Source organism: Lissotriton vulgaris, chromosome 7 (genome assembly GCF_964263255.1).
Source record: "Lissotriton vulgaris chromosome 7, aLisVul1.2, whole genome shotgun sequence".
NCBI lineage: Eukaryota > Metazoa > Chordata > Amphibia > Caudata > Salamandridae > Lissotriton > Lissotriton vulgaris.
Genome location: NC_141695.1, coordinates 1,170,258,929 through 1,170,279,918, shown reverse-complemented (window position 1 = coordinate 1,170,279,918; position 20,990 = coordinate 1,170,258,929). Strand labels below are relative to the sequence as shown.

The 20,990-nt window shown below is 47.0% G+C and overlaps 1 protein-coding gene across 6 annotated transcripts in view; it reads right to left on the bottom strand.

Annotated features, from left to right (window-relative positions):
* Window positions 1-20,990, bottom strand: part of ARHGAP26 (Rho GTPase activating protein 26) — a 2,045,367-nt gene that overhangs the window by 798,890 nt on the left and 1,225,487 nt on the right. The gene's annotated exons all lie outside the window — the stretch shown is intronic.

The window sequence follows — 20,990 nt, the reverse complement described above, 5'->3', positions numbered from 1 at the left end:
TGCGAGCACAGGTGCAGCAGCGATACGTGTGGATCTTACTGTAGGGTTCGAAATTGGTTGGGCATCAGACCTGGAGTTGGGGCAGACCATACTGTGGTGTTAAGGGGTGCTGAAAGAGTAGAGAATGGATGCAATGATTGTATTCCGACTGGGGGGGGCTCCGCGAATTGCTGGGTTACTGAAGGCACACCGAAGGGAATTGGAAGGTTGCAAAAGTTGCACTACATCGCTTCCGTGAAAGACTTTACTTGTTGCGTCATCTCCGATAAACCTGAAAACTCAGGGTTCATAGGAATAAGCTGTGGGATATGTTCTTTGGCAGGAGACCAGGACCATGACCAAGCAGCACCTGGACATCCCCACAACTTCTCTCATCGAGGGAAGTAGGACAAGGGAGAATATCCCACTTAGACCTCTTGTGTTTAAAAAAAAAAAAAAAAAAGATTGGGGCACACTTGGCTGCTTGGAGGGTGAGGAGGCTCTTTCACAGGAACGGTTTTGAGAAAGTAACATGTCCTTACAGACATCTGCTTGTGACAGATCTTCGGATGGGACATGTTCTTTTGTACACAGTAAAAGAATTTAAAAAGAAAATTCATCAATGACTTGGAACCAAGCACTGGTTCCCTGTTTCAAGGCGTGGAAAGAAAGGGACCGATGTCACTCGCATGTGGTTCAGGCGTCACTTCAGGGGCAAGAAAAACGTTGTTGGGGAGCTGCACAACGCCACTTGCTGGCACGCGGGAGCAATGCTGAGAAAAATAGCTGGATCTAGTCTGGTGTCTGTGGGTATGCACAATGTGAGAAATCAGCAGTAAGAAGTATGCATGAGAATTTTACATTTACACCCATGGCACCAAGTCTGTCATTGTCGAAATCTGGGTCCTGAACCTATTTTCAATTTACCACAATTGATCTCTTTACCGACCGCAATGCTAGATCTATACATTTTCATTTGTTTTTTTTTTCCTTACCAAACAACCTAAAAGACCGACTCCTGCTTAAATAGGTTATCCTGGTCAGTATCTCTAAGGTCAGGTATGTCCAGTACAGGAAATAATACTACAATAGTTTTAATCTTGCATTCATGTAGACTCTAGAGGGGTACCCAACCACCAGATTGCAGTTTGTGTCAAAGCTTTCCAGCCATATCTCCATCCTGTTTATGTCAGAGATCCTCCAAGTCACATTTAGCACCTGGCACAGCATGATGATTAGTTTCTCCTCCCATGATCATGGGCACACAGTGAATGTTCAACCAGCATGTTGCTCCATATACAATGCATCGGGGTCACCACAATATAGAAACTTTCCTGCTTATATGTCATCAGTTTATTTACGTCATCAAAGTTTTCCAGTACTCCATTATGAAACAGGTCACTGATTTACATTATAACAGCCCTCATCCACATTTTGGTGTTTGCCATTGTGGCCACTTCTTTCAAGTCTCACATACACCACAATGGTGCAAATGTCACCTTCATTAAAATCCATTTTAGACATGCCAAAAGCATTTAGCTGGATGAAACATTTCAACTGTGTCTCTAGCATCTGTCCTCAACCTCCATAACCACCAAGATATCCACTGAAATTTAGCTGTTAGGTCATGTAGATCAAGGTCTGGTGCTGGGGACAATTTCACACCTTACAGGGCTCTGTATCAACTCAAAAAACAATATTTCAAGATCTTCACACAGAAGAGGCTGTATTATTACTTCTAAGTGCATAAAGTAAGATAAGTCTGGGCAAAATAACTGTACATTTTCCTATAACAGAAAGCAGGAGTTTCCACCACAATACAAAGCTGCTTCTCGGTTCAGAAATACCAGCTTGAACCTTACTGCCCTGTTAGTATGATATATAAGAACACAGATATTGGAATATGCATGTTTCCTAAGTGAAAGATGCCCCCATTGAGGGTTTACTATTGAATCATTCCTATGCTTGAACAGGCAAAAGGCATGATTTGTTCCAACGGGCACCCAAGACCTGAAATCTCCTCAAAATTATGAGTTTTCAAAGCAACTGCTCCAAATCTCTTGATAGGTCTTTCAAGTATAGGACTGCATCATCTGCATGGAGCAAGACTGCTTAAGTCTATTCAGCTATCTAGATACCTCTGGTATGGCCCAATTTTTCCATTCTGCTAGCAAATTGTTCCACTGGTAGAACAAATAGAAGGAGCGATAAGGAACAGCCTTGTCTTGTTCTTCCCTCACTTGCTGGGATCTAGAGATGGCTCGACCGGTCTGTACACACACTGTGGGGTCTGCATATAATATTATGATCCATGCCAACAGCTCAACTCCAACACCCATTTTCTATAGAACGAAGAATAAATACTTGTAACAGAGGGTATCACATGCTTTCTCCAAGTCAATGGACACTCCCAGAGGAAGTAGTGGCATGAAGCATTTTCAATGATTGAAAACAAGCAACAGATACCAGCTGAAGTATTCTGATCCAGATTTAGTAGCTCATCGTGCGCATCAATAATGTCTACAAGACTTTTTATGGATGGGATCATGCTTTGGTTTCTGTTGTTTTTGCATTGGTTTCTGTAGGGGCACTATGCCGGTCTCTTTAGTTCTCAATAATAAAACTTTCCTTTGAACTTCTTTTTTTTTTTTATAACAAAAGATCTTTATTGATAGCAAAGCCATTGACATCATCAAATGTAGCACACAAGCATAGTGTACATCCGCATACAGTACCAAAATCACGTAGGTAGCAAATTATTAGTTCGGACACAGCCTTTTTGCCGGCATCCCGGGGGCCCGGCGGCGAGGTAATGCATTAATAGTATAACTGTGACTTTTAGGAGGTTATATCGCAAGCTACGTGCAGGTGCGGTGTGTCAACTGGCAATCAACTTCTGCAATCGCGGTTAATCGATCCAACATCGAGGCGAGATCAAGAAAAACAGTTCCCGCCAAACTCCCACCCCACCCTCTAGAGTGTGTCTGTGTGTCTGCCAACCCTGTCCCAACTAACATGTCCCCGTGTGTGTCTACTCTGTGTCCAGTGCCCATTCCCCCGTAGTGGACAGTCCTCCCTCAGCAGCCCCCCACTATCTCAACTCTGGGTTCTCACAGCCGCCCCCACTTAATTCGGAGCATTCCCACCCCTTCCCTCTCCCGTATCACAGTGAACATTGTCAGAACCTAACTCCTCCATTCTATCTTGCAGTTCCACCGCCTCGGAGGTGTCAGATCTGTCCTCCTCTCCTTTCTGTAAGTGCTCTTTGTAAAGATCCCAGAAATTCTTGGGCCTACTTCTGGGCGGGAGCAGGTCGCTGTACAGTTCTGTCTGGGTGCAGCAGTACTGTAGATCCCTCATCCATCTAGTTTTTGTGGGAAGGGGCCCTCGCATCCAGCAAGCCGCAACCACCCTTCTTGCCAACAGCAGAGCCATGTCCACCAGGCGACGCAGACCTGGGGCTAGAGGCTTAGAGTAACCGATAAGCGCGAGGGCAGGAGTGCGGGGCAGGGGTTCCCCCAGAATCTGATCAAGTTCTGCAAATACGTCCCCCCAGAATGCTTGCACCCCAGGACATAACCATGCCAAGTGGAAAAAGTCTGCCACCATTGTCCGGCAGCGCTCGCATTCAGCTGTGGGACGGAGGCCATAGCGGTGAAGGCGTTCAGGAGTATAGTACACCCGCTGTAAATATTTGAAATGCACCAGGCGGTGCCTGCCGTTCAAGGAAATCTTACGCGTGCTGGAGCAGCAGTATTGCCACATCCCGTCATCTATGGGGGATTGAAAGTCAGCCTGCCAGGCCTCTCTGGCCTTAGACGGCTGCATGCGCTGTTGCGTCACACCCAGCTTGTTAAGCTGCGAAATGAGCTTCGCCGACGAGGTGGATTTAAGTACATAGGTCAGTTCCGGGATCTCCTCCGGTTCCTCCAGGTCTGAGCCCAGTATTTCACGGAACGCCGAGCAGAGCCTGTGATATTGGAATTTCTGTAGCAGGGTGTGGCCTGCCTCGGTGACAGTCAACTGGTCCCAGGTTTTAAGTATGCCATCCGTGAACAGGTCTTCCATTCTTACTACGCCAAGAGACCGCAAGGCTTTAATCACTCCTTTTTCCCCCAGAGGATCAAGCCAAAGGGCCCACTCCACAGGTAGCAGTGGGGAGTATAGTAATGTACAGCTACGAGAACTCACCAAGCAGTTCCAGGCATGGTTGGTCGCTTTCAGCGAGTCCATCAGGCCAACCGTGCGGTCCGTGGGCAGGCAAACAGTGGCGGGAAGAGGAAGCGGGTCCGCAAACAACCGCTCCAATATGAGGTGCGGGGTCCGAGCATCACCATGTACCCACGAGTGTAGATGCGATGCCTGTGCGACCCTATAATAGCGTTCTAGGTCAGGTGCTCCCAGTCCCCCCATCTCGCAGGGGAGAATCAGAGTCGTCCATCGGACTCTAGGCTGCTTGCCACCACAAGCCAGCCGCACCATTACTTTGGTAAGGTGCCGAAAGAAGACCTTCGATAATACCACGGGCAAATTCAGGAAGAGAAACAGGAAACGGGGAAGTACCACCATTTTCATTAAAGCGATTCTGCCCGAAAGGGAGAGCGGGAGCCTGATCCAATTATCCATGTCATCAACCAATTTGCTATAAGCCACCCCGTAATTGTCCCGGATGAGGATCTCAGGATCCGTATGAAGCCGAATGCCCAGGTAGCGAACCGAGTCGGAGGACCACTGCAATGGGTACTCCATAGCGAACGGTCGCGTCACCGGGGTGAGCGGGAACGCGATCGACTTATCCCAGTTCACTTTCAGGCCCGACAGTGAGCCGAAGCGGACCACCTCGCGTAGCACCGCGGCCAAGTTGACTTCCGGGTCTCTAACGTACAGTAACGTATCGTCTGCATAAGTCAATATCCCTATTTTATAGGTGGGGAAGCTAATACCCTCCAGGCTGTGGTACTCTCGTATGGCACACGCCAGGGGCTCCGCCACCAGTGCATAAAGCAACGGCAACAGGGGGCAGCCCTGTAGCGTGCCCCTCCCAATGGATATCGGCTCCATCACCCTATCTCCCAGACGCAGCCTGGCAGAGGGTCGATGGTACAGCGCCCCAATCTGCTGCAGGAACGGCTCACCTAGACCCAGTTTCCGCAGCACGCGTACCATGAAGGGCCACTCAACCGAGTCGAACGCCTTTTCCATGTCAAGGAAGATTGCCAGCGCGCTGTTCTCCTGCCTGACATGCTGCATTGCGCCTAGCACGGTGCGTATGTTGTAAGTTAGATTCCTGCACGGGACAAATCCGGATTGCTCCGGAGCGACCAGCTCAGGTACCAGTAAGGCCAGTCGAGTGGCAATGACCTTAGCATAAATCTTGGCATCGACGTTGAGCAGGCTGAGTGGTCTGTACGAGCCGCAAAGATCAGGCGGTTTTCCCGGTTTGGGTATAGTAATGAGCAGCGCTTCACGCATAGTAGTCGGCATTTCGCCATTCTCACAGATGGCATTAAATAGGGCGACCAAGTGTGCCAGCAGCAAGTCCTTAAAGGCTTTATAAAAACTAACCGTGAGGCCATCCGAGCCCGGCGCACTTCCCGATCGCATACTCGCTAGCGCCTCTAGTATTTCGTCCTGGTGGCAGGGGGCCATCAAGAATTCTCTATCCGAGTTCTTGAGGAACGGCATAGCAATATGATCTAAGTAGTCTTCCATCTCGCTCTCCACTCCCTGCGTCTTGGACAGGTATAAATCTGCGTAGTATCTCCTGAAGGTCTCTAGTATCTGCTCCTCATCCGTTACTGTGTCTCCCTCCGGAGTCCTCAGCTCCTCAACGACCAGTGGGCGTCTAGTGCTGCGGACCATGCGTGCTAGCAGCGCGCCAGGCCTTTTCCCCTCCCCGTACTGTCTAGCTGTGGCATATTTGCCCATATAGAGGACCTCCCTGTCTGCCAGTGCCTGAAACTCGGACAAAAGTTGGGTGATCGCCGGCCCCTCCGTATCGCCGCCTGACTGCAGCCGCCTAGCCTCAAGCTCCGCTATCCTATTCTCCAGAGTAGTGAGATCCCGCCGAATGGCGCGTAACACACTCGAGTGCTTTGACATCGCCACCCCCCTGACGTAGACCTTAAAGGCCTCCCAGACCGTAAAGAAGTCGTCCACTGTGCCTATGTTTGTCGCAAAGAATTGTTCTATGTCTTCAGCGAGCTCCACCCTGAATGCCTCATCCAGCAACGCAAAAGGCGGGAACCTCCATGTGAAGGCCGGGATCCCCTTCCTGGCTGTTACGAGGTGTAGAAGAATAGGGGAGTGGTCCGAGAGTGTGCGTGGAAGGACCTCGCATGCGCTAATGTTACCAAGTACCAGGGGGGGGCGCCAACCAGTAGTCTATCCTAGTATGGACATCGTGGAATGCCGAGTAATGTGTAAAACCACCCTTCGTTGGATGTCTCTCCCTCCAAACATCCACCAAGTCAGATTTGATCATCTCAGCCGCCATATATGAGGCCGAGGCCACAGGGCGCCGAATAGTGTCCACAGAACGTAGTTGGGTCGAACACAAAGTTAAAGTCCCCGCCCCACAACATCCAAGGCTGTGCATATGTTCTGGCAAGAGCGGACAGTGTCGCGTAGAATTCAGGGTGGTCATAATTAGGGCCATAGACATTCACTACCAACAGGTCCAGACCCTTACCTACACATCTCACCAGGACATACCTGCCTTCCGGGTCAGAGTGTACAGGAATGAGCCACAGCTGTGACGAGGGATTGGCCCAAATTAACACCCCACGGGCATGTGTCGTGAATCCCGCGGCAACTATGTTCCCAGCCAGACCCCTGGATTTTAGCATTCTGCTGGAGAGTGGCAAGTGCGTTTCCTGCAGCAGGGCGATGTCTACATGATGTCTACTGAGATAGCTAAGGACCTTCCTTACTTTACGGAAATCGTTCAGGCCCCGCACATTCCATGTCATCAGATTCAGCTTATTCGGGGCACGTGTATGCAAATTCGGCGCAACATTAGCCATTACCAGGGTTCACTTGTGCATAATCATCGAGGATAAGCAAATCAGGACACAGCAGTTCACATAATCTCAAAGCCGCCAGCCGGCGCTTCCGAACAGGTACAGCACTACACTGCAGTTCACACTCCGCGCTATCAAACCCCACAAACAACCCCAAGCAACAACACTCCCCAACAGACCAAACCCTAGTTCCCGCCCCTAGAGCACCAACCCACCCACAGCCGACCTCCCCCAACCTGGTCAGACAGGCCCCAAGAACCCCCCCCATGTACCCTCAACAAGTGTAGTGTTCAATAGTCCAACACTAACCCCTCGAAAAGTAAGACAACCAAAGGCACCAGGGCAGAGCGCGCCAATATTGTACACCACGAACTGTTCCGAAAGAATGTCTGAACAGCGCCCCCTTCCAGCCCCACTTGTATTTCAGTGCCCTTCGTATATCAAGAGTTATAGCTCTCTCCCACCCAGACTGGCCCCCCCAAGCCTGCCTCGTTTGTCCAGGGTACTCTCCCCCGTTACTTCCAACACCTTACCAGCAGTGCACGAGGCCAGTGTGCAATCAATGTCTCCACCCCCAACCAATAAGCCCCAGCGAGGCGAACGTAGGCCCCCCGCGCCTCTGCAAACTTGGAGTCCTCGTGTTGCCAGGGTCCGTGGACTACCTTCGGTGAAGAGTGTCAAGCCACACTATAGCCGCCCCTAGTCCTGGTCTTCCAGGTTCGATGTCGAGCTGGCTTCGTCATCTTGGCCACGCCGGGCCTCCTTCCGCTCCCGCGTCCAAGTCTTCAGGGACTTATGAAGTTCCTTAGGGTCCGTGAAATAATACGACCTCCCACCGGTATTGATTCGGAGCTTGGCGGGATACATCATCGCATAGTCCAGGCCCAGAGTTCGGAGTTGTTTCTTATATGGCGCAAACTGTCGCCTTTCTTCCTGCACCCTGGCTGTAAAGTCCGGATAGAGGGAGATATCCATACCCTCATGTTGTAGTTTGCCTTTCTCCCTGGCCACTCGCAAAGCAGTGTCCCTGTCGCGATAGTTAAGCAGTTTCGCAATAATGGGACGAGGAGGTGCGCCAGGCTGAGGTTTTGGGCCCAACGTGCGATGCGCGCGTTCCACAATGAACATGGGGGAAAAAACCTCCTCACCCAGTAGCAGTTTCAGCAGTTTCTCCACGTATAACTCCATCTTCCCCGTTTGTGTGGTTTCCGCCACTCCTGTGATACGGAGGTTGGATCTGCGTGATCGCGCCTCCAAGTCCTCTGTCTTGTCCCTGATAACAGTTAGGAGTCTATCAAACTGCTTTCTTTCTTTGTCCCACTCCGTTTGGGCTTCCTCAGCTTCAGTGAGTCGGCGCTCCGCCATGTCTAGGCGCTCCGCATGCTTGTCCACGCGCTCCGCCATTCGATCCATGCGGTAGGACAGAGCGTCTATCTTGGTGCCCACCGAGGCAATGCTATCCTGAATGCCCTTCTCCATTGCAGCCAACATGTCCCGGAGCTCCGTGGTCGCCGGGGCCGACGCCGCAGCCCCCTTCGGCGATGTGACCGGCGCCGCCACCTCCGACCCTTTCGGCCGACGCCGTTCAAAGGAGATCTTCCCCTGGGTTGTGTCGTTCTTCCCCATCGCAGTCTCCAACGTGTGATAATGCAGAACAAGGGAGCAGACCGATCATGCAGTGTCAGGATCTTCGCAGGCAGTCGAAGTACTGCCACCAGTTTTCGAGTGTCCGATGCGCCCAAGATGGCGTCTGCAATGGCGGACGGAACCCTTCCGTTCACTTCAGCAAGTCTCGAAACCTCCCAGCCCAGGAGGTAGCCAGATCCACAATTCCAACCCCAGTCAACCTCGCCCCTTCATGGATAGGAGAGGTCGGTAGAGTAGTACGTCACTGCGGGGAATCGGACAGGTTATGGCACCGAGCTAATGGTCACCCCACCTCGTGACGCAGGGCTCCGGTGTTGTTCGCTTCTCCACTCCGCCGAGCCTCCAGGCCCTTCTCTCATGGGGTCGTCGCCGACTAGTAAACAGAGGACGATTCGAGCAGTGACAAAACCCAACTGCAAGGCAGCCCGCGCTCAGCCCGACCACTGCCAGTGCTGAGGCCGCACGTCCGATGACGTCGCCCGGCCTCCTCTCCAGGATAGTGCGCTGCTGTCGGCCTAGTTCTCCACTGCCGTGCCGCTGGGAACAACACCCCCGAATGGTCGGGAAGGCTCGCCCGTATTCGGCCCAAAAGTTTCTCAAAGGCAGCTGGGGGTGCCAGCAGATGTTCAAGAGCCCGCTATGGCTTGTTCGGCACAGTTAAGGATAGTTTAGCAGGATTATTCTGGGGCTATGCGAGGAGCCGAAGGCTCACGCGTCTGCCATCGACGCCGGCTAGCTCCGCCCCCTTTCCTTTGAACTTCTCCAAATAACTCTGCTGCATAGTAAGGATATAGAACTCCAATGGGAGCCTTTCGCTTGACCAGGCTAGCTTTGGCTGCTTTAATGTCGGGTATTGTAACAGATGCATTAAGCAGGTTCCTTTGTTCCATGGAAATAACTCATGTCTGATGCAGCTATCTAGGCCAATCTGGCTAAACCGTGGGTGATTAACTTAAAAAAGTGACTAATATTTAATAAAATCTTCATTCACCCCTGCTTTTGTACATGCAGAAATTCTGTCCTCCCTCCTAAATTGCCTTACTATGGAAGCTTGTACTCCAGTTTATCAACCATGTCTGCAGCCTACCAGTTTTGCCAGCCTCAACAGGGTCTTTTAATAGATATTCTCTATAGAACTTTCCTCTGACCCTCAAGTATTTCTGCATATTTCCACCCTCATATGGAGTGTCTCTGGCCCAGGGAACCATCAATTTCTTGCAGTACAAGTATTCAGAGTTCTAATTCCATCCTAGTTATTCTCTCAATGAGGGATATTTTTTAATCAATACGCTGCTTCAATAGCATGGTCTTATATTACAACAGTAAATCCTTCCACTCTATCAAGGTGTTCTCAGAGCAATTTCAATTTTTGGAAAAGTAAAGTTGTATTTCAACTATTATGTAACTCTTGAACACTGTATCCTCTATCAGTGAGACCTGAAAACTACAAAATGAAATATCTGTTATTTTAACCCACATTATTGCTCCTATTAATTGGTTGTAGCATGCCAATGTTTTGGCCAGATAGTCAACATTGTAAACACATTCATAATATTCTTGGTACATAAATACCTTACCAACAGTGTGTGATAGTCATACAGATGCACTGAAAGTGAGCATTCTTTTTTCTCTGGATTGGGCAATGTAGTATTGTTGAAATACTCTGTTCTCAGCTTAGTTCTTTTCCTGTGCCCAGCTATGTGATGTTCCATAGAATGTTGCTTATGTATTGTTTATCTTGGAATAGAGGCAGATGTGGTTGGTGCCTGTGTGGCGAGTCACAGGATTGTTTCTAAATAAACGTAATTGTTCAACTAATACAGCCTCCTTCAGCGTGTTTACTACATTACCTTTGGCGACAAGGATGGCCAGGCACCAATCAGACTGATCAGCATGCAGGAAAATACTGATAACATAGCTCCCTAACTTCTGTCTGGTAGCCTATTACCCGGGGTACACCGTTTTTCCAACCCTGGACCATCCCTCAGTGCTGCTGCAGATGAGAGCACGTTTCATAAACAGTGGTTAGACGGATCCAGCCCCTACAGGGAGAACAGGATAACCTTGTGTCTCCGACAAAGAAACTCATCAAGGGATCAGTGCAGCCTCGTGCAGTGCTATTCTTGGTTCTGTGTGCTTCGCCTCATGGCTGCTCCTTTAAACATTTTGCTTGTGCGCTCTACTCGCAGGCAGCATGTCTTCCAATTATGGGCCACCATGTCTCAGGCTGTGCGTGCCGCGGCCAAAGTCTCCTTACCTCCGTAGCTACCTTCAATCGTTTAACCTGTGTGGGGGTACAAGCTCTGCCACTCAGACTTTCATACTGATGAGGACAACACCACCTCCCTAGTGGTCCCCAACAATTACGGCAACCTACTTGTTTGAACACTATGGTTGTTGGTCATTGTGCTGGTGTGCTACAGTGCAATCTAGTACATATTTCACGATATTGCCTCTCTTGAAATTTCTGTGTAACAATTTCCTTTGAACATAAATCAGTCTATTGTGATGCCTCCTCATTTCTTATGTAACCTTGAGATCCACCAATTGAATGGTAAGATGGATAGAGACATTTGAGAACTATATTCTGGCGCTTGAGAGCACACATTGTTCCCCACTCAGGAAAAAATCACTTATTATAGGTTGTTTGGATACTAAGGGCCAACATGTGTTCAAATACCTACCCATCAGTACACAATGATAGTGAAAACGCAATCTAGGATCTGTACAATGAGGCTAAATTGTGACTAAAGGTCCGATTTTTCAAAACAGTGAATATTGTGATGCAATATCACAAATTCTTCACTCAATGACTAAAACCATTTGAGTCAGTAGATGATTTTGTGCCAAGATTGCATGAGCTGGCAACTAAAGGCCAATTTGGGCTGATGGCAGACAAATTGATTAGGGATCCACTGATAGTTCAATGCATTAGTAGAAAAAAAATGCTAAAGAGACTCTGGGCGGTCAGGAATCCAACCCTTAAAGATGCTTTAAAAATTGACAACGTGATAGAGGAGTTGGAGAGATGTATGGAGGAGAAGCAAAAAATGAAAGCAAAAACATCTCAAAAGTACCAGAAGAGGATGATTAATTAGAATTGGTCAAAGCAGTTAAAAAAACCTTTTTGTAACAAACAGTACCATAACAAAGGAGGCAGTCTGAAAGTTGGAGCGTCAAGTTTTGCAGGGAGACTTTCCTCCCATTCTTGTCACCGGGGTGGTAGTAATTTCCACTTGGGGATTCAAGAATTGATTTGCTATGGGTAAGGAATGGCAAAATTGTTACAAGAAAGGATGCTTTGCACAAGTATGCAAAGCCTCAAACAAACATGTTTCATCTGTGGAAGAGGCAAAGGAACTGGTGGAACACAGATTACTGCTGGTGGGGGACATGTCTACAATCAAGGGAGGGGCAATGACATACAAAGAAGAATGCACCTCAAAGCATCCTCTAAAGTTAATGAGAAAGTCATTTAGCTTATGGTGGATTCAGGGTAATTATATACTATAATACCCAAGCAACTGTCCAATGTCACCTGGCCAGGGGGCAAACTTAAATTCAGTGATATGATACTAAAAGGTTATCAGGGGGTGGATACTGGAGTAATGGGATAGGTTTCAACAAAAATTAAGTTTATGGATCAGGAAAAGTGTACATGGCAATTTAGGGTCCGCCCATTTTGGGTTGGTCACATCAATAGGATTTGTACATAGTAGCGAAACAAAGAGTGGCCATATAACTGATGGTGGTGGACGAGGGAGAACCATGAGGAGTTCTGGAACAGTTCAAATCAGTCTTTGGGAACAGGTTAGGAGAGGCCAAAGAATATCAACAGAACATATGTATTGAGAAAGGATACCTTGTCTGTGAGACATGCAGCACGGTAGGTGCCTGTGGCGATACTGGCTGATGTGAGATGTATACTCTAGCAGATGATTCAGGACAAGGTCAGAGCTTGTCGAGGCCATGCAATGGTTGTCTCCTGTGGTCACTAAAAAAACCACAAATGAGTCACTGAGGTTGTGTGTCAACTTATGCGGTCTCAATCAGATCATTGTTATAGATTGTTTCTCTCGGCCAAACATCAATGAACTGATTTTATTGTTGTCGGTGGGAAAGCACTTTTCCAAGCTGGACTTGTAAAGTGCTTATCAGGTGAAACTGCATCCAGATTCCAAGCATTTGACTGCATTTATCACGATTGAGGGAATGTATAACAGGTTTGGATTGTCATCTGCGTCAAGTGTTTTCCAGAGACTAATATCAAGTGTATTATCTGGAGTCAAAAATGTTTTTTTTTCCCAAGACAACATTAGTCTTTGGAGAAAGCAGTGCTACGCAACAATGTTACTTTGCTAGAGGTATTAACTTGCATTTCCAAGGCTGGTTTGATTTTGAAAAAGGTAAATTTTTGGTGCAGGAGGTTGAATACTTGGGGTATCTCGTCATGGGAGAAGGAGTCCAATCTAAGTTGAATTTGGTCATTGCTATAGTCAATGCGGAGGTTCCTGATAAAGAAAAACTTTGATCATTCATGGGGTTGGTGGTATATTATTCCAAATGTTTAAGAGATTTTGCTTTTTAAACAGATTCCTTGAGAGAGTTGTTGAGGAAGGGTAGGTAATTCACGTAGGGGGAAGCCCAACAGGCAGCCTTTGTGCAGATTAAGGACAACAAACGCTGGCATTTTTGTTCCATTCCAGTTGGGGTTAAAGATGACTCACTGTCGATGCTACTGCTATTGGTATGGGTGCAGTGATTTCACAGGTACATGGGAGGACAGAAAAGACAGTGGCTTTCCGTTTGCTACCAAGTGCTGAAAGGAACAATTCAGCCATCGACCGGGAGCCATTGGCTTCTGCATGGCCAACAAACTATTTTAGTTCATTCATTTGGGGCACTAGGGTGGTATATTGAGAAAAGATCATACACCTTTGCTGAAGGTTTTGGGGCCCAATGGCATGAAAAACTGCTCTGGGCGCTTGGCAAGATAGGCTGCAAAATTGCAGGATTATGATGGTCGTGTTGAATATGTACGAGACTGGAAGAACAAGGTGGCAGATTGCTTGTCAAGGTTGCCGGATAACGCAACAGATGATTGTGAGTTGGAAGTGGTGGCAACTGTGGAGGATGCCACGGAAGGTTTGCAGGGATGTGATTCAATGGAAGAATGGATGTGTGCTATGGAAGAAGACGGTGTTCTCAAAGCAGTGGTTGATATGATCAAAGGTAGTGTGAGAAGAGTTCTTTTCCAAATACAGTGAAACCATTTCACAAGGTGGCTGATGGGGTGAAAGGTTTGTGCCACCTAGTGCTGTAATGGCTCAGCTTTAAAGTTTAGTGTATAAAGGGCTTTTAGCTCAGACATTGAACTCAAGAGACAAAGAAAGGTTTTTTTGGTGGCCTGGTATGGATTGTCAGGTGAAGAAATGGGTGGAAGAGAATGAGGTGTGCAAAAATTCAGAGAAGAGACAGAGTAGGTTTAGGTGTGTTGGAAAATGATCACCATGTGACTGAAACAAATTTTGTGTGGGGAAAAAAGTATGTTTGAATTTCAGAGTGACATTTTTGTTCCTGCCTGAAGAAGAGACATATGCAGCAGTCATGGCGTATGCCAAACCTAAGTAGATTGAAGTGGTTTTCATGAAGTGTGTTAGCACAAATGCTGCCATTGCAATGTTAGGAGACATTTGCAAGATAGAAGGTATTCCTTCAGTGTAGGTAACTGATAAACGCACGCAACTTACTTCTGTTGAAAGGAAGGCATTTCTGAGTAATATTAGGGCAAGGCATGTTTGTACTTCCATGTACAACCCGCAAGGAGATGGTAAGGTGGAGAGGATTAACCAGTTGATCAAGGGGGCCATTGAACTAGCTAATAGCGCAGGGTTGGTTTTTCAGAGCGCTGTAAAGGACATGTTGTGGGCACATCGCACCACAATAAATACCAACACAGACAAAAACACCCTTTGAGATGATGCAAGGTAGACAACCAGGGACTACGTTTGTTCCTTAGTGGATGCGAGAACAGGGTTTTAAAGTGTTGAATTAGACTTCAATGGGAGATCGGAGCAAGTGCCTGATCAACATGGGTGAGTGGGTTATGGTTAAACCTGGCGGAGTGGGTCAGGTTGGTCCAAGTTCCGGGGTCAATACAGAGTGAAAATTGTGAGGGCAAATTGGGTGAAATTAGAGAATAGGCAGACATTTATTTGAGGACAGTTGCTTTGTTTCAGAATGGAGGGAAAGTGGTGCTGTTGCAGCCTGAAGAGGTAGTTGATGGATGTTCAGGTTGGTTGTTGATGGAGGATGGTGAGGATGGTGATTTTAGAAGGGAAGATGGGGAGTTGCATCACATGACAATGGTGATCTAAGGGGATCACACTTTCATGGGTTTGGTTGTTCGCCGGAGAGCGCTGTGAGATCTTGCAGACCACCAGGATAGTTGGGGGATTTTGTGTGGGATGATTCCTCTGTTGTATCATTGTGCTGTTTTAGTTGTGTTTTTCAGTTTTTGTTTTCTGTGGTCTTGAAGTCTTTGTTTGGTCAGTCTTTAATTTATGTTTGTTTGTAGTTGTGTTTGCTGTTTGGGAAGGGAAGGGGACGAGCAATAGAGTTGAATCATTCTATGTTCAGTTTAGTTCTGTTCCTGTGCCCAGCTATGTGATGTACCAAACGCTGTATGCTTGTTCAACCAAAAGAGAATTTCGAAACGCATTTAGATGCAGTCACTATGCCAAGCAACAGTTTAAAGAAGAAGCTCCTTGCTTTCGCCTCTGATCACACATTATTCTTTCTGGAGTGACTTTCAACATCCTTGGCATTATATACAAGGAATTGTACGCTCTCTACTAGGCCCATCAGTTGACACTTGATTTTTAATAACTGTTGTTGGAGCTCCTGTTTTGCATTCCCTAGTTCTGTAACCTTTGTAGATATGGTATTTGTTCTATCAGCACAATGTTAATTTCAAGCACTATGGAATCAATTTATTTCCTGAATGTTTTTCAAATTTGTTTTTTTTCATTGAAGACCTTGTCCATATTTTCAGTTGGTGCATGCCTTCCCCTCGTGCTCTAACAGCTACAATGTCATTTGTAGTGGCAGTGTATTCAGTTGCACATTCACGTCTTGCGATTTAGTCCTTTTTGGTTTCCCGATCTTGCATTATTGAAGCAGCACCTCTGCAGTGCACATTCCTGTGCAAGGCCAAATTTTGTCAAAATGGCTTGTCCAAATGGTATGTGCTTCGTGATGTCCCTATTCCTTAGTGGGCAGAATGTACCTTCAGTTCTCTGCCTCACCTCCCATAACAGGTTGTTGCTTCAGAGTTAAGCAGTCAAGTACAATGTCCTCTTCAGTATGGGGAGCACCCTCCTCCCCATGGTATTCAGCATATTCAGCATCATTAGAAGGTGGTCTTCAGGGTTCAGCAGTGTCAGTTCTCAGAGGGGGCTCAGCCTACTCCTCATCTTTGTTGTGTCTCAGGGGAGAAGGCCCTCCCATCCACTGCTTTTTGTCCTCAGAGTCATGTTGGTGCACCTCAGCAATCGCACCACACACCTTGGCACGACACTCATCTCCACTGTGGTGTCATCGCTGTAGTTTTATTTGCCGAAGGGGCAGACAGCCCGGCAACACTGTTTGGCTGTGCAAGAGAACTGCAGGCTTATCCCCGGTAGCTGCAAATGTTCTTGCTCTCCCTACCAGTCCGATCCTAAAGACTTGCTGCCTCACCAGTACTTCTGTTCAACTCCCAAGCTTCACCTCCACTTAATGCCAGCTGTCTGACCAGGACCTGCAGCATGGTCTACGTTCTATGCTCTCATGCAACCCATCGCAGGTTAATTTGCCCAAGTCCAACCTTAATGAGTCACATTAAATGAGTTTAAGAACGCGGAAGTAGTACCCATCTTGAAGAAACCCAGCGCTGACCCTACGATCATGGCCAACTTCCGTCCCATTTCCCTCCTTCCCTACCTCAGTAAGGTACTTGAGTCATATGTCACCAGCATCCTCAGTTCCTTTGTTGAGGACTCCAACTTCCTGGACCCCCAACAGGCTGGGTTTAGACCAGCCCATTCAACTGAGGCGGTCATTCTCTCTGTTATGGAGGAACTCCGCAGAGGTGCTGACTCTAACGCCAGCCAAGCCTTAATCCTCCTGGACTTGTCGGCAGCCTTTGACACGGTCGACCACTCCATCTTGGTCGACCGTGTCAAGGAGGCTGGTATTGGAGGGACGGCCCTTGATTGGGTTCGTTCCTTTTTGACGAACCGCCAACAATCTGTTCGAATTTCCCAATTCTCGGCGGACAGGATGAAACTCACCTGCGGAGTCCCGCAGGGATCGTCTTTGTCTCCACTCCTTTTTAATTTATACCTTACCCCCCTGATCCGCTCCCTCCGGGGAAGGAATGTCACTGCATTTAATTATGAAGATGACATTCAGCTCATCTTCAACCTTGACTCGCAGGAAGCGGCCCAGGATTTCCAGTCCACCCTTTGCCATATCAGCGACTGGATGGGCGCTCACCACCTTAAGCTTAACCCCGACAAGACGGAGCTCGTTCTTGTCGGAGGCCCAGCCAACCCATGGAACTCCACCTTCTGGCCCCTCTCCCTTGGCCCCCCTCCTAGTCCCGCTGAAAAAGTAAAAAGCCTAGGGGTCTACATCTCACAAGATCTTTCCATGAATCATCAGATCAGCGCTACAGTATCCTCCTGCTTCCACCAGCTCAGAAAAATCCGGAAAATAGCTCCCTTCCTGACCACTGAAGCTCTCACCCTGGCGCTGTTGGCTCTAGTCATCTCTCGGATCGACTACGCCAACGCCCTATACGCAGGTATTCCACAATATCAAATAAAGAGACTTCAGTTAATCCAGAATCAGGCCGCCCGTCTTATCCATCGTCAGCAAAATCACCACGTTCGTCCCCTCCTCAAAGCCCTTCATTGGCTTCCTGTGTCGGAGCGCTGCAAGTTCTAACTTGGCTGCCTAACCCATAAATCCCTGGCCGGTATCGGCCCCTCTTTCATCTCCTCTCTTCTTCATCCGTACGCCCCCCCCAAACACCTCCGTTCCTCCCATCACGCCCTCCTCCAGACACCTAGGTACAGGCGTAAAAAGCACGGAGGTCTTAGATTCTCCTTCTTGGCCCCCTCACTCTGGAACTCCCTACCTTTAGACCTCAGACTCTCCTCTTCCTATCCTCACTTTCGCTCTCTCCTAAAAACTCACCTTTTCCGCGGTGTCTATACATAAAGAAACCGTTCGTCGGTTACTAAGCACTATACGAAAAGTATTTAAAAACATGACTACGAGTATTTAAATCTATCTAACCCACCAAAGGTAGAACAAGGACCTTGATAACAGATTGTGTTATTTGTGTTTAAACTATAAATAATATCGCATGCGCGAGACTGGCAACTGACGATTGTGACACTGATCAATGCTGTTTCCATTTTCCAAACTGTGTTAAAACAACCCTTTGAGTCCTTCTTTTCAGACTCCATGAGAAGAACTTAGTAGGCTAGCTCACGGTGAAAACGATACCTATATCACAGTCATTAGTTTCCACCTATTCTAATCAGAACCCTGTCCCTTGATAGCCTAGTGGTTAAACTATTCACAACCGAGAACTTTTAAGTTTGCCTATTACCAAGTATGTTGTCCCAAATAACACCATGGGCAGCTTTTTAATGATCACTCCTTGACCAGCCCTCACTGTTTCTCCTATTCCCTCTTGTTGTTTTTTTGATTAACCTCATAATTAAGGTTAGTCTTTACTAGCATTAATAGATGCTTTATCATTGTTTGCTTTTGCTTGCCTAGCTCTACTACTGCACCAACTGATAGAAGAATTTGTTGGTGTTCTTTTCTTTTCTTTACAGCTTGGAAATTCCAGCGTATCAATAATGTAACTCACACATAAGGTGTGTGCGTTAGATATAGCGATCATACTTTGTTTTGTGTTTGTTATTGTCCTGACGAAAGCTCCCCTGACCCCTGTGGGCCCCGAGAGCTGAAACATGTCGACACCTCTGGAATGATATAGTAGCCCCATAACTCAGCTACTCGTATATCACTATTGTTTTTTATCAAGAGTGGCTATTTCTTTGCACTCATTAAAGTTTTTCATTTTTTTGATCTAGCCATTACTTTTTTAACTCCCCTTTTTTCATCTCTGGACACTTCTGCAAATATCAGAAGTAGCCTCGGGTGAGGCAGGCATCTTGCACGTCAATCGGAGACCCAATGACTATGCCAAGACTCCTGATGGGGCGGAGAAAAGATATACCGCTTTGACATTTCCCAGGAAGTCTATGAGGGTTTTCGATAAAAAAACTATTGGTTTTTTGCGGATACCAGTGTCCATTCTCTTTTGATTACTAGTAACTTATATAGGGGAAACGAATGGATTCTACTTTTTCCTCTTCCCTCCTTTTCAATTTTTGATATACATAAAGTTCTTCTTTCTCCCCTCTTTGCCTCCTCCTGGGTTGGTGATCAGCGCCAAGAAACCGTCCGGTGAACGCAGCGCTATACAAATCCTTTTTACATTACATTACATTACAAGGCCTAAAAACATTTTCCAGCGTCTTCTCCACCCTAAATTGGTTAGGTGCGGACATTCCTGAATTTGTCATGGAAAGTCAGCAAGATTTCACGTGCCATGTTCCCAGGAGACAGACAGATTTTAGGAACTGAAGGGGCAAGCTCATAGGAGAAAAACTGCATTTACCAAATACATCAAGGGGCTTTGACTCCCTGTCTAGTGGCACGGTGATAACGCATCCGTAGTGCTTAGATCATCAGACTATCAGGTAAAATGTAGAGTAATAAAGACCTTGTCTCCTTGGGCTGGCCTTTGCCACATAGCTGTTGGGTGACTAACTGGGGGAGCCAAGCATGGCTTCAACCATGATGCTATGAAGGTGTTTTGTTAGGGCCTTATTAAATGGCAGTGAGTGCCCTGACATGGCAGAGCTAGCTGCAATATTTCCATCAATACATTGGCTTTTGTATCAATAGTTGGGAGTTGAGTTGTAAATCTAGTACTTTTGCCTCCCTGCAGACAAATATGAATCAAGCACTTTCCTCTAAGGGTGGATTTGGTGCAGACTCTAATTCAGTTTCAGGAGCAGTATCGCACTACCTAGCATTTGCAGATTCAGGCACCTATCCATTATCAGTAGAATGAAGGAGAAAATTTGTCCGCCTCCTCATTCTTCATCATTATATGGCAAGTTTTGAAGCCCCCTATAATACTGACGTCAAGAAAGTTCCTGGTAATCATCTAAGGTTGGGCTTCAGCTATTTCATAGTGCAACATAGGCCTACCATGGGTGAATGTTGGCACCAGATCTGAAACAGGTGCTACTGGAGTCCGGTGTTGACATATCTGGACCTATATTGCCTCTGGAGCCAGAGTGAAAACATGGGTGGGCACAGGTATGGAGCTGGGAGAAGTCCCAGAAAGGTCAGTCAGAACCAGGGAAGAGGTAGTCAGCAGAAGTGCCACTAAGGGTAACTGTGGCTAGATAGAGCCAAACTGTGCGCCTGAGGGAGCCTTTATTGTGTTTAACTGTAGTAGGACCATTATCCATGTGTTCAGAATGTTTTGCTTCATCGGGAACAAACACTGAGGTCATTTGGGCAATCTTTTCATGCGCCAAACACTTCCATCTTCTAACACTACTACATTAAACTTAACCTTCCTAATTCTTGACTGTTCTGATTAGGACTTCATTACCATCAAATGACCAACTTTCCATTTTTAATGTTTGACACCTATTTCTTGTCATACCATTTCTTCTATTTTCCTTGGTGTACTCTGACCAGATTCTAACACAAATGTTCTGTTAATTATTTTTATTCCTGTGAGTGGTTGTGTAGGCAGGGCCCAGTGCACTGCTTTCCCCGGGGGTCTATAATGCTGTTAAGAAGGCTGTGCGTCCTCCCCTCACCCAGTAGGGCACAAGTTTGGTTATGGGGTTTCCTGCCCGTAAGAAAATCACAAGTTGAAACACCTGCGACTGAACTGGGGGTAATATGATATGACCATATCATGTTTCTTAAGGTCTCCTTGATGGGAAGGTTGATGGTGTAAGCTAATTGTATAGACTCTTTGATCATTCTCTGTATTCTTTCTACCAACTCATTGGCTTTTTGGAAATAGAGAGGTGTCTTGGTATGTATAATAGATAGATGTCCAAAATAGTTTAATCTCTTGAGGTAAACAGAACCCCATTGTCAGTGAAAATTATGCTGCGCACAGCAAAAATAGAAACGAAATGTCTATTCGACTTTGGTAGTGATGTTATTCACCGTTTTAAT